This window comes from Bos javanicus, chromosome 14, assembly GCF_032452875.1.
Source record: "Bos javanicus breed banteng chromosome 14, ARS-OSU_banteng_1.0, whole genome shotgun sequence".
In the NCBI taxonomy this organism is placed as follows: domain Eukaryota; kingdom Metazoa; phylum Chordata; class Mammalia; order Artiodactyla; family Bovidae; genus Bos; species Bos javanicus.
Window position 1 is genome coordinate 18,256,918 of NC_083881.1, and position 14,037 is coordinate 18,270,954.

The 14,037-nt window shown below is 42.5% G+C and overlaps 1 protein-coding gene across 1 annotated transcript in view; it reads left to right on the forward strand.

Annotated features, from left to right (window-relative positions):
* Positions 1-453: 453 nt before the first annotated feature.
* The window catches only part of LOC133260395 (hyaluronan synthase 2), a 32,117-nt gene continuing 18,533 nt past the window's right edge, over positions 454-14,037 (forward strand). Inside the window, exon 1 of the mRNA XM_061438701.1 lies at positions 454-2,038. The gene's annotated coding sequence lies outside the window, so the exon portion shown is untranslated. The remainder of the gene's footprint in view (positions 2,039-14,037) is intronic.

The following is a 14,037-nucleotide window of genomic DNA, read 5'->3' on the forward strand; positions in this document are numbered from 1 at the left end:
GCGTTGTGGAGTCATCAGGCCAAGGTAATACTTGCCAGAGGTGTGACCGCTGTATGTGGGGGGTGGGGGTGAGGGGATAGGCGGAAATGCGCAGTACTTTGCAAGTCGGCCCCTGGGGACTGTGTTGGCTGACACCAGGTAGGGCAGTAAAATTCTTGACCTCTAATCACAGCTTTCTGCCCCACCACCACATCCTGCGGCACGTGTTGAAAAAGCATCACTCCCAGGTTACTGACTTTTCTGATTTGACTTGTTCATTATTGTACAAGATACGTGATAGAGAGCAAGAACTTAGTTTTCAAGGCCTAGTCGAGTTCGAAGCAAGTCAACACCTCAGAAGAACGTTGGAAGAAAAAAGAAATCTCTTTTATCCTATAATAACTTCCGCGAAATCTCCCCAAACCGAAATAGTTAAATTGTAAGCTCACTTTCATTTTTTCCTAAACAGTGCCACCTACTGTCCATTTGAAGTCATCAGGAGGCTTTTGACGAGGACCAAAGCGAAATAAAGAAAGGGGGAAAAGGAAAGGAGAAAATTAACCTCCAGCCTTGGGTCCTTGGAAGAAAGATGCAAATAGGCCATCACGAAGCAAAAATAAGTATTTTGACTTGTTATCTTCTTAAAAGTCTCTCAAGAAGCAAAAGCCATTTACGCAGCTTCCTTAGACACGGCGTGGGTTTTTGTTTTTTGTTTTTTTTTTTTAGCGCGCTATTCTGGAGTTCTCTAGAGGACGATTTTTATTTTGTTATATTTTACTTATAATGCTCGCTGCTGGCGGATTTTAATGTTAGGGGATCAGGTTAAGGAAAAAACACAATTATTTTTCTACTTTTTCGCCTACCCAAGGCGAAACTTCTATGTAAAGGAGTTTTGACACTTGACATCAGCTCAGAAACTTTTGAGTTGGAGAGAAGAAAGGGTTAACCAGTGGGGGACCAGTCACTGATTTTTTAATGAGTTTCAGCCGGCTTTCGGAGGCTCCAGGTGTACACACACACACACACACACACACACACACACACACCCCAGCTCTCCCTTCCCAGGGCCGTTACTTAGCCTAAGGGCACCATTTGGTCTTAAAGCAAATTACTTAAACAGAACTGCCAGTGCATCACGAAGTGGGAATCCCTGTAAGTCAGAAGAGTCAGAGATGTCTACGCAGCCTGGCCTCCCTGCTCCTCCGCTGGAGGAAAGGAGGGACTCAGGTGGTGGGCCGCCTGTGTGCACAGCATTGCTCTGCACACGTTTGCAATCAAGTTAATTGAATTCATTGGCGTTTAGAACCGGCCTCTAGCTCAGAGAGAGCTTTGAATGGCCAATTTCTCTCGCCCTCTCCCCCTCCCCGCCTCCCGCCTGCCCGCCCGCGCTCCCAGTTCCCTCCCCTCCGGTTTCCCAGTCCGCACCTCCCTTCTCCACTCCCCTCACCCCTATTCCCTCCTCCGCCCTATTAAAACACCCACCAGCTCACTTGTTAAGACCCCCTTAAGTTGGAGGAGGCAGAAAGGCAACAACCGCGAGGAAGGAGAAGTCAAGACGTCTGGAAAGAATTACCCAGTCCTGGCTTCCAGCAGCCCATTGAACCAGGGACTTGAACCAGCCCCAGCCAAAGACGTTCTCCTGATTCTACGCTTCCTGGGTTCTGCTGAGTTTTCACCAGGCTTTTTTTTTTTTTTCTCTTTAATACAAAAAGAGAGCAGAGACTTTCCGATATTAGGGGAAAGGAACTAGAGCATAAAATAAAATAAAGTTAATTTATTTTCAAAGCACAGATAACATTTTCTTTTAAGAGTTAGAAGATTGAAGTGCAACGGAAATATTAAAAAATACTAGTGATTTTATTTTAAGTGGGGGAGACCTAAACATTTGAGACTCCCCCATCCTTTTTAAATGTTGTTTTTAAATTTTTTATTTTTCTTGGCCGGTCGTCTCAAATTCATCTGATCTCCTATTACCTCAATTTTGGAAACTGCCCGCCACCGACCCTTCAGGACCACACAGACAGGCTGAGGACAACTTTATGACCAAGAGCTGAACAAGGTACGTTACACTGGCGCGATTCGGTGAACAGTGAGGGTCCTCGAATAGGCCAGGGAGGGGGAAGTCATTACCCCACGTTAAGAATTAAACCCAATTTTAAGTCCGTGTTCGACAGAAAAGTTTGAGGTCTGAACATTTCCAGCAGGCTGCAAATCAGGGGATATTTCAGATCCCTGGCAAGCTTAGTAACCTATCCCGGGGCTTGTCCCATTTCTGCGGCGCTCGCCAGAAATCTGCTGCCTTTATGGGAACACAGGTAACCTCTTTGCCTGGGAAAGGCTGCACTTCCCGGGATGTACTTTTCCATTCCACATCTTCCGGAGCTGCCGAGGGGCTCCCGAGCTAGGAAACAAGCATCTCCACTGTGTAAGGAAAATGCATTCCCCACTGCCGCCCCCTTCCCCCTTCCATTCTCATCACCTCTCCCTTTTTTCCCACACTCTGTGTGGGGAGAAAAGCCGTGAACAGCCTAGCGCGTTTTCCTTCTAAGTGGGAAGGAAGCCTGTTTCTTGGAATGCAAAGGGTTAAAGCGATCGCGGGTCCCAGTTCTGGCCCCAGGGAGGGAGGGTCCTTCGTCACCTCCGCGCGGCTACCGGCCTCGCTCGGCCACTCCCCTTTTTTCCCCTGCCCCCCCCCCACCTCTTTGCACTCTCTGCACCCCCATTTAAGTGTCAGAGTGGGTCTATCTGGGCTCAGCCCGGCTCCGGAAGCCTCACTACGGCCAGGGGTCCCCGACCCAGGCAGTGGCACTGGGAGACCCGAGCGGGAGGAGAGCGCGCATCCCTTCAGTCGGCCGCCGAGCCCCCGGGGGCAGGGCGTGCATGGGGACCGTGTGTGGCGCGCAGGCAGCTGCGTCGTCCCGAGAGCCAATTCCGACGTGGCATCGGGCACGCTGGCGCCTCTTTCCGAAGCTGCAGCGGGGGGCACGGTCGGGTGGGGTCTTTGGGGGTGCCGTCCCCAGCGCCCAGCCTCGGGTTGGGGCTTGGGGGTCCACTGGGAGCCGGGGGTAAAGATGGGAGGCGAGCCAGAGGCTAGGTTGGGATGGATAATCAACACCTTGGGCGGAATTCGTCAAGCTGGTTCCCGCCCAGCGTGAGCGAAGGCTACAAAATGGGTCCCTGTGAACAGGAGGGCGGATCTGAAAGGAGGGTCTGTGTGAGGGCGAGGACTGGGAGGCGAGAGGCTGTTCCTCTGGCCCAGGATACGCAGCCGAGGGGAAATGGCTCTGAAGGGATAATTAAGTCTGGAAAGAGGGGCTGGGAGCTGAGAGGCGGTGCCTGGAGAGGAGGGTTTACAAGACCCGGGTCCTATTACACAGGCTTAGGTGCCAGCTTCCCGCGGCCACTCCCTCCATCCCCCAAACGGGCCGCGCGAAGTACTTGGGAGTCTCCCAACCCCACGCGCCTTCGGCCGCAGCGAGCTGTTGCAGCCCTGCTCCCAGGAGGTGGGTGTAGGAGCTCTGCCGGCTCCTCCCAGCCGGGTTCCTCACCCTTGGGGATCACTGCTGCCTGGTGTCTCCCGAACAGCTGCCCAGAAAGGCTACACTTCTCCAACCCACGTGGCTGGCCTGGGATTGCCTTTGACGTCACACCCAGGGGGGAGGTGTGACGCAATAGAGCGGGAAGCTCTGATTGGCTACCGAGGGCTTTCCCAACTGGAGGACTGAGTATATATAGACTTTCAACTCGGCCTGAGAGCAAAGCCAAGGAGGTTGGTTGTTGAACTTTGCTGGGAAAGGGAGGCGACAGATAAGAACAACTTCAATGTCCATTGTAGATTTCAAGGTTCTTTCCGGCAGATTTCTCTTTTCAGTGAAGACATGATAATATACCTTTGAAAGTTTAAGGATTATGATTTTTTTTAAAGATCATTTTAACAAAATATTTTGAGGGTCAGCACACATTCAAACATGCCAATGATGAAAGGCTAAAAGTTAAAATGTATATTTGTGTAGAATTGGGTAGAATAAATAGTTATGCCCATCAAACTATTTGTAGATAACAATTGAAAATGTTATAGAATAGGTTTGAAAAGAACTCCTAAATTCTAAACTTTTTCCTTTCATTCCAATATGCACAGGTTGAATCATTCATTAAACTGGTTTTCACTGCATTTTTCCAAAGGCTGAATTAAATAAGATTATTCTGACAACTGAAAAACTGTTTTTAAAATGCCTACTATATTCCAGCGGAGGTTTTCCAAATACTTTGGCTATTCTTTTAAATTTTCAATAGTTTGACTCTCTACAAATTTTAGTATATATATTATGTTGTGAATGAATTAAGCAATATTGGGACTAATGATTCAAAATTCTAAGACATTTATGGATTATAGCATTATAATGAAGATATAATTTCTCCTCTTTTCTTTTTATCTATATAAAACATGAGCTGGGTGAACAGAAAAACTTCTTGTAGAAGTGTGACAAATGTACATTACCGGAGTTACTTGTACACTGTGCCTAGAACTGGATCCTTTGTTTTCAGAGAAAGCTATGGCAACTATAAGAAGAATTCAAGGTCTTAAATCAATGACTAGTACCAAATCTGAATGCCACTCTCCTCCAAACAAAGATGGTGTTTAGTCACCTACCTTCTTGGAAAACAAGAATTGTGCAACAAATGGGTAACAGACTTACTAGAAAGTAAGTCATATTAAAACTAATCATTATTGTAAAGTCTGTAGAATAGTCCCACAATATTGAATTTCAAAATTTTTTTTCACACATGGATTCCTTACCAACTGAGATTGTTTTAAGAAATGAGATTTTAAGAAATGAGATTGTTTTAAGAAATATTTCCTGAATTGTTAAATTCATACCTTCCACTGATGCATTTATTTTCTATGAGGAAAGGCCTTATTTATGGATCACTGGGAGAGACCGTTTAGCAAAGTTTTATTACATAGTTGTATTTTTAATCTAAGAACAAGTAGCGTATTATTAACTTCTTGGCTTTTATATAATGTGGGAGCTATAAGTTAATGTAATTGGAGAATAGAGCATAAGCCCCACAGTTCTTTTACAGGTTCTGTTTTTACCCATGCTCATCCAGGCTGTGTTCCACTAACAGGCTGTAAGGACAGAACCTGTGGCAGCTTGTATAACACTGAATGGGGAGGACAGGTCCCTGCAGAAAAATCAGTTTCATCACCCCAACTTGGTTTTAATCCTTTCCTCTGCATAGACTAAGTATTATCCCACTGCATATATCTTAAATTCAGCAATATTTTGAATGTTATCTATGTGGAGTTCATAATATAGTGCTGTGTTCACAACCTAGAAAAATGTCATTGAGTCAAAGTAAATATAACTTCACACTCTTAAATTTTTCTTTAATTTAAACGTAAAATATTTAAATATGAATGTCTCTTAAAAGCATACAACTGTACTGCAATTTATTTTAAAAATGAACAAGATGTAGTACACATCTAAATGGAATGCATCATAGGAAAAGCATAGTCAAAGAAGTGTTTAAATAACCATAGTGTAAGGTAGAATGCAGTCTGGCCCATAAAGAAGTAAAATAATAGCTAGTATTTATCACCTGTTTAATACATATCAGGCATTGAGGTAGATACTTGATATGAATTGTATCTAGTGCCCTGCCATGCCTCCCAACAAGAAAACTCCATGGGAAAAAAACTTTGCCTCAGAAAAGTAAAGCAACCCACTCAAAATCACAGGGTTACTAAAGAGAGTGAATGGAATTTAATCCAAGATTTCTTGAATATAACACCCTTGAGCTAGACTACGCTACAGTTGGACTAGTAAAGTTTTATGAGGGTTCAAACTGAGGAGAAATCACATCTGATGGAGAGAGATCAGGAAAGATTTCATGTAAAGATTTGACACTGGTATATATGGCCACATACGGAGTGAGGATTTCATGCCAGATCTTTCTGTAATTTCCCCCCTTTGCTGCAGTGAACTTTAGGATGAAGCTTAGGATGGTGAAGTTTGGGAACAAATAGACAATTGGGAGAATGGGCATCTTAGGAAGCCATTGATCAACATGGTACAAAAAAAGAGAAATCTGAAATCTAAAGTTCTGGATCCAGAGACATCTCAGATGACAAGGTCTTTGAAAGGTGTTTTGCTAAACCCCTGCAGAATTAGCTCCAGGGTCTCTGCTAGAAGAAGTGCAGTGGTACTGGAAAAGACAAAGGTCAACTTCAAAACCAGAGAGGAAGAGGAGGTCAGAAGGGGAGAAGGAAGGGGTGGGTCATGTGTCTAATGTGAAGACTCCTGGGAGGCGTCATCTGGGTACTTCTCTTAGGATTTCGGGCTGAGGACAGTGGCAGCGGCAATACACCTGAGGGATGTGTATCTGTCCAAATGAGGTCCTGAAAGTTTTCTTAGACTTTAACCTAATGATTACCAAACTTTGTTGCAATTAGAGTTACTTAAGGAGATTTAAAAACTCCTGACAGGCTTGTAGCACCCCATGCCAATTCACTCAGAATGTTGCAGGAGCCACACTTCTGTAATTTTTACAGATTCCCTGGGAATTGGATATACATCAATATTTGGGAACCACTGCTTTTTAGCCTTTTGTTGACCATCCTTTCTAATCCACCATTTGCAGCCAAATGGCCAAAAGCAGAATATGTCTTGTTACAAAGAAATACACTTCCAGATGTCTTGCTAGTGTCACCTACCTAAGTTAGTATTTCTAACTCTAATCATTCTACATATGACTTGATCTATTTCTTCCTCCTCCCACACATTAGTTTAAGAGGAAGGAAACCTGTGTTCTAAAATCTTTTCTGCTATTAGATGTGACCTCGAGTCATGCATTCACTAACCGTATTAGAAAATATATCTCCTCTTGTCCTTTGTGCTTCTGCGTGTTTAACTATCAGCTATAAGTGAAGGGACATTGACCTGGTCTGTCTGTATTAGATTTTGGATTATAATGATTCATCCTTTGTGTCAGTCCCTGAGGTCAGTCTATTTCCCTCAGTAAAGCTGGTTCTAAATGTGCCATATAATCCTTTGTATTGAGATCCTAAGCAAAACTCAATTCCTTGTAGAAATAGAAAGTGCAAGTCACTTTATAACTTGAGTTATGTTCTTTTATGTTAAGACACTAACACCGTTAATATTCCATTGACTCTATAATAAATATACATATTCATTACCAGTAATCCTGCAAAAAGTTGTCATTCCCATTTTGCAGATGAGGAAATGAAGCTCAGAAAGTAGAGACCAAAAGGGATTTACACTTAATAGTCATCCTTGTTCAGGTGACTATGTTGAGACTACCTACAGTGCAACCTATATCCATCCTTCTAGACACTCAGCTGTGGGCAGCTGTGGGTTAAAATCATTAAAATGAATAAAGTTATCTATACCACTAAACATTTTTAAGTTCCGAGGTATCAGTTGTCCAAGGACACATGGCTCATTCATAGAACCCTCAAGTGGGTTGTTGAAAAGCTAATATGAGGCAGAGGGAGCTGGGACTTGAATCCATTTCTTCCCTGTCCTGCTTATCCTTTCCACTATGTCAAAATTATCCCTGTTAACTAACAAACAACAACTTAAAGGGACAGAGAGTCAGGCTGAGTAGGTAATTACTAGTAGGGTAGTAACCCACAGAGAGCTAACAGCACTGAGCTCTAACTTGATAGTTTCCTTTCAGGTATTGAAATGAGATCCATCTTTTAATCTCATTATTAGGTGAAGTCACTATGATTAGCTCCATTTTAAAGATGAAGAAGTGTTTCCCAGCTGGCGCTGGTGGTAAAGAACTCACCTGCCAATGCAGGAGATGTAAGACGTGGATTCCATCCCTGTGTTGGGAAGATGCCCTGGACAAGCAGATGCAACCCACTCCAGTATTCTTACCTGGAAATTCCTATGCACAGAGGAACCTGACAGGCTATAGTCCATAGGCTGCAAAGAGTGAGACACAACTGAAGTGACTTAGTATAGATGAAGACAGTGAAGATAAGTATTATGTAACTTGTTCAAGGCTACCCAACCTTTAAAAGAAACCACTGAAAGATAGTTGGGAGTCTATTCCAACTCAGTGTGGTTCCAGAGGCCAATATATATGGGTGTGCACATATACTCATTCACAATCATTAGCATCAAGACACAAAGCAGTGTGTAGGTTAATGGACAGTAAATATTGTAAGACTACTTACAAGAGAGGTTAAGTGGAAAACTACTTAGAGTTCAAATGGAAAAAAGATGACCTCATTATCCCTTATACCTCAAACTTGACCCCCAAATTCATCAGCTTGCTCAGACTGCAATTTACAACTTCAGGATCATTTGCCTTTTCTAACTTTTTTATCCAAAGGTCTTCTAGGGCTGGTTGGATACTTCTCCCCCGCAACTCCATCCATTACCTTTAAATTGCCGGGCAAGAAATTACAGAACTGGTTTTAAAAGAGTGAAAAATCTGCTGGATGAAGGATACCCTTGAGGACTCAGCATATTCACTGCCTCTGCAGCAAGGACAGAGTAAGGCCCTGTGCTCTGTCAGGCTACACTGACTACTTGAGTCTAAATGAATATTCACTTATTTAAAATGTATTTATTGAGTGCATACCCTGTTTTATGGGCTTCTAAGAGCTTTCCTGGTAGTTCAGACAGTAAAGAATCAGCCTGTAATTCAGGAGACTTGAATGGGTTGGAAAGATCCCTTGGTGAAGGGAATGGCAACCCACTCCAGTATTCTTGCCTGGAGAATTCTATGGACAGAGGAATCTGGCAGACTACAGTTCATGGGGTCACAAGGAGTCAGACACGACTGAGCAACTAACACACTCGACACAGGTGCTACAGTGGTTAAAGACTCTGCTTATCAATGCAGGAGCCCCGAGACTTGGGTTCCATCCCTGGGTCAGGGAGATCCCCTGGAGAAGGAAATGGCATCCCGCTGCAGTATTCTTGCCTGGGAAATCCCATGGACGGGGGAGCTTGGTAGGCTACAGCCCATGGGATTTCAGAGTCAGCCATGACTTAGCAACTAAATCACAACCACCCTGTTGTATAGCACAGACGTATACAGTTGATTGAGATACACAAGTCCCTATAGTCAGGAGTGTTCTTAGTGTAGCATAGAAAATTAGGCAGAGTTGGGAGCAGGGGTTAGGTGAGATGAATTGGGAGATTGAGATTGACGTGCACTATTGATACTATATATAAAATAGATAACTAACAAGAGCCTACAGTATAGCACAGCGAATTTCACTCAGTGCTCTGTGGTGACCTAAATGGGAAGGAAATCCCCCAGAGACGGGATATACAGATATGTGTAGCTGACTCACTTTGCTGTACAGTAGAAGCCAATACAGCATTGTAAAACAACAATACTCCAATAATCATTAATTAAAAAAATAGAAAATCATGCAGGGTCAAAGGAGATAGTGACAGGCAGTGAAGAGATGTCAGGGAGGAGGAGTTACTTTATCTTCATTTATTTTTAATATTTCCTTTTATTTTTTCCTTTTTATTTGTTGGAGTAGAGTTGATTTACTGGGGAAGTTACTTTAGAAGGAGCGGTAAGCTAGGACCTCTCAGAAGAGGTGTCACTTGGCCTAATGTCCACAGCCTTTCCCAAATGCTGACTCTACCCATTAAGAGTTCACTTTAGCTTCTCCCTGATCCAAAATGGAAGCCCCCATAATGAAAGCTGTGGGAACTTAGTTCTCACCACTGCACTAGGGCAATGAGAGCAGCTGTTATTCTCTCTCATCCACTGTTTGCTCTCTGGTTAATAGAGGAAAGTCAAAGGGAAGGAATGGTACCCAGTGCAGCCCAGCGACCTACAGAGTCCCACTTGGGGTCTATGAGCAAACAGCAAGGCTTATATCTGCTCTACGATGGGACCTATGGCACTGTCTCCCCTTGAGTTTCTAAGTAGCACTAAGTACACACTGTGGCTATAGATGGACTTTCCTGGGGGCTCAGTGGTAAAGAATCTGCCTGCAATGCAGGAGCCGCAGGAGACTCAGATTCTATCCCTGGATGGGAAGATCCCTTAGAGGAGGAAATGGCAATCTATCCCAGTATTCTTGCCTGGAGATTCCCATAGACAGAGGAGTCTGGTGGGCTACAGTCCATGAGGTCGCAAATAGTCAGATATGACTAAAGTGACTTAGCACGCACCCATAGCTGTATATACTTGTGTGTCGCAATCAACTGTGTATTCCTGTATCCAAAAAACAGGTTTAGCACAAAGTAGGTATTCAATAAATACATTTTAAACAAGTGAAAAATCCGTTTAGACTCAAGTAATCAGTGCAGACTGGCAGAGCCTAGGGCCTTCTTCTGTCTTTGCCTTTGTTAGAGTAAAACAGGATTTTGACTGTTAGCATTAAGAACAGCACTGCTGTTGCCTAAATGGAACCACCAGCCAATTCTCTTTGGCACCACATCTTTCCAGGTTCCTTTGGTTGTAGCCATGTAGGAAAACACATGAGCCTAGAAATCTCTGGGAATTGGCTGTTGTTTCTGTTCCTGAGTGCATATCAATACTCATTTTTCTATTACAGCTGGAAAACAGTTTTCAAGTTCTTTTTTAATCTTTCCTTACACAACACGCATATTAACCAGAAACAAAAGAACACCACCTAATTTTTCATGAAAGTTCAAATCTATTCAGCCAATATTCACTGAAATTAGTCTAATCACCTGGCATTTATGCCACCGTGTGAATTGGGCAAGTTTTGTGATTTGGGGCAAGTTACTTAAATATTCAGTCTTGGCTGCCTCAACATATGTATGTGTGATTTGTAACATGAGATTAACAGAATTTTATATTTACTCTTAAAATTAAGTAGAATTGTTCCCTATTCAAGAAAACAAAACTTGACTCTATGCCTGGAGCTTAGAAATGATGAATTAAAAATCATTGACATTATAATGATGCTAATGATATTTATGAATAAAGTTATATCTATCATTCAAATATTTTCTGAATACCAACTGTAAGTCCAACAATATTTTATGTCCTTGGGGGACATTAGTGAAGATAATTATATATATATATGGATATATATATATATGGCTCAGATGGTAAAGAATCCATCTGCAATGCAGGAGACCTGGGTTTGATCCTTGGGTCAGGAAGATCACTTGGAGATAGAAATGCAACCCACTGCAGTATTCTTGTCTGGAGAATGCTATGGATAGAGAAACCTGGTGGGCTGCAGTCCATGGGGTCACAAAAGAGTCAGACACGACTGAGTGACAGATAACTAACACATACAGATACACATTATATATATATATGCGCACATATAATCTGTTGACTTGGAGTGTACGTTATGGTGCACCAAACTGTTTTTTAACATTTGGTTTGGCCTAGAATTCTGTGCAGCAACTTAAAAATCAATAAAGTCTAATAATGGGCAAAACCAAGTTTTATATTTTCAATATCTTGGGGAGGGAGATTTCTAAGTCTTTGTATCCGCAAATGATCTAGGATGAAACTAACCATATTTTCCAATTTAGCAATAAACTATGTGTCTGACAAGGAGGGTTTGCTTATGAAACAGAGTGTTTGAATTGGAGATTGTCTCAGAAAGTCTCACACATATGGTGCCCATATCTCTGAAATTATAAAGAAACACATCCTGTGTGTCAGTTCCTGAGATCAATCTATTCCCTCAGTGCAGCTGGCTCTAAGTATGCCTTTTAACCCTTTGGGCTGCGCCGAGATGCTGCTTATGTCACACTAGGCAGCAACCCAGACTTCCCAGAAATAGATTCTACTGCTGCAGTTTACTAGCAGCTTTTCCCAGGCTGCAGAAGGACATTCTGTGGACTCCTATGATGTAAGAGGGTGTTCCCACTTCAGCAGCGGCCAGCAGATGCTATGTGAACACGCTCTGTGTCTACATGTGCTGATAAAAGCAAGGAAAATGTGAATAATGGAAAAGGATGGCAGGCAGTTCTTTTGCTGGCTGTGGTGATTTGAAACACAAGCAGAACACACTTCTGAGCTTCTCCCAGGCAGAGTGTTTTAGTCCCCTTGAAATTTTTCACTCTTGTGAGAATGACTCATGTCTTGGAAAAGACAAATTCCTAGTCTGGTGCTCCAGCACCTTCGGCATTGGTTAATGTACACTTTGGGAGTTTTCAGCATCTGGCCAGTGGTTTCAATTAACAGGGGATGCTGTGCTCTGAAAACTCAGCATTTCCCCATTGCCCAGCAGCTTGCACCTTCCATCTGTGTCGTGATTACCTTTATCAGGCTCACATGTTACATATTATGGTGTCCTATATAAGTGCTAAAAGTGGAATGCACATTTGGTTTTTTGTTTTATTTCTAGCTTCCATGTTAGCTGATATTTTAAATTGTAACACTTTGATTTTGTTCCTGATTGTTGTCCTGTGAAGGGTCCTTGACAAGTTTCATCTCCAGTTTAGCAAAGGAAAATAATGTCTGCAAGCTCAAACCCTGGTCTCCAGCCTGCTTTGCATTGCTTGAATTGTAATGAGATAGAGACACTAAAGCCAATATTTGTAACAGGCACACAAACACAAACTCAGAAATTATTTCTTGTTAATGTGAGTCCAAGGCAGTTATTCCTGATTGATGGTATTAGTGACTGATTTCCTTCCATGTGGCAGTTCAAGGACCAAGCTCCTTCTATCCTTGGGCTTTGCATTCTCCAAGGACCTGTTAATATGTACATCAAGATTGTGGAGGGAAAAAGAGATATTACAGCATGCCCCCTCTATCCCTTAAAAGCCCTACTGGAAATGGCACATTTCAGAATTCCAGAGACTGGAATGCCATGGCCACATCAAGCAGTCTGCTCAGGAGTGGAAATACAGTTGGTGAGCAGTCACAGTAAGTTACCCTAAAGCATAATGCACTCAGGACCACCTCAGTGATGACCACAAGGCCTAGAATGTAAATGGTGTCACTTAGAGTTGAGTGATGTGATGGCCACACAACTAGTAACAACCAAGATGTTAACAGATTTTATGTCAACACTCAATTTTAAGTCTTAATGTGGAATAGGAAAATATAAATAATATATCCAGGAAGAGATTTTGCAGAGATAATTACTTAACCCAAGGTACTTTTGAAATAAATTTACTTAACTTTTCAAAAACTAGCTGAACTAAAGGGAAAGGTTAAATATTAATTATATGCAAATATGACAAAACCCCTGAAGTTGGTGTAAATGATTGAAGGTCATACAAATTATGTCCCTCGTTAGAGTTCATTATTGGAAGGGGAGGAATAAAGAAAGACTTCAGGGGGAAACCTATGATATTGTGATTAATTCTAATAAATATAGACTTGGTCTTTGGCATGAGGCTCGTAAGATGCTTAGCATTTCCTACAGATTTAGAGATGTCTTTTGTTAGGTTCATGAGGTGACTTTTGGAATAACTTCCATTTTCTTGCCCAGATAAGTGGGGAGGGGAGACACGCTAGAGATGGAGTTTAATTGCCAGTGGTCAATGGTAATAATTAATCATTCTATGTAATGAATTCTCCATAAAAACCAGAAAGAAGAGGGTTCAGCAAGCTAATGGATTAACAGACATGTGGCAATTTGGGGAGAGTGATGCATGGAACTTGCCGCATACCTTGCCCTGTGCATCTCTTCCATCTGCCCATTCCTAAATTACATCTTTTTTATATTAAACCAGTAATCTGATGTGTAAACAGGTTTCCTGATTCTGTGAGTCCTTCTAGCAAATTAATTGAACTCAGGAGGGGAGCTTATGATCCTATGAGTTTTAACCAGTTTATCATAATTGCAGGTAACAACTTGGGCTTGCAACTGACATCTGAGTGTTGGTCTGTGAGGGGCCAGTCTCGTAGGATGGAACCTGTGGAATCTGATACTGCAGGCATATGATGGCAACATTGATTTAATTGTTGGATACCCAGCAGGTGTCCAGAGAATTGTTTGTGGCATGTATAGGAATAGGATCCAGGAAATAAGACCAAGCACCTCGTCTGTGGTCATAATTGGAGATGCTTTGAGGAATACAATATATATGATCCTCTTGT